We start from the raw sequence: 628 nt of genomic DNA, 5'->3' as shown, positions 1-628 counted from the left end.
CTTGCCACAAATGAGTCACCCTGTGCACAAGGACCTCTTCCACGTGGAGCGTGAGTCCTGCTTCAGTTCCCCGCTGTCCCACTGTGCCGGCCATAAGCAACACGATGATGGAGAAAATATAAGAAACGTTTTGAACTGTGGGTATGAACCTGACTAGTCCCAATCATAGGGGTCAGAACGGTCTAAAGATTTGGACTCGCCCCAAAACCATAAGTGTCCGTGTCGAGGCGGATTTCTGCCGCGGACGGTGTGCGCCAGCCTTTGGTTTCTGCAGGTGACACCTTCGCCAAGAAAACCCATCACCATGGATCGTCTGCACAAACACACCTGGCGCTTTCGGGAGACTGTGTGCAAGTCACAGCCTGACGGACAGAACAAACACGAATGGTTCGGAAAGCTCAGATGCCCCGCTCTGGACACACAGCACCAGCCGTCCGAGAAGCAGTGGCATTCACGACCTCACGACCTCACGGGGGACAGTCCGAGTGCACCTTCGCACAGGCGCTGCCGTCTGGCCCGTCCAGGTTGAAAGCCGGAACGGAGGGGAGCGGCCCACGAGGAAGGGCAGCTGAGAGAGAGGCCGAACCCTTACCAGTGGGCGCTCTCCGTTCTTTCCCGGCCTCTGGCC

This window comes from Pteropus alecto, unplaced genomic scaffold (genome assembly GCF_000325575.1).
Source record: "Pteropus alecto unplaced genomic scaffold, ASM32557v1 scaffold97, whole genome shotgun sequence".
Classification (NCBI taxonomy): domain Eukaryota; kingdom Metazoa; phylum Chordata; class Mammalia; order Chiroptera; family Pteropodidae; genus Pteropus; species Pteropus alecto.
The sequence above is the reverse complement of the archived record's forward strand: the minus strand, read 5'-3'. Positions refer to the sequence as shown.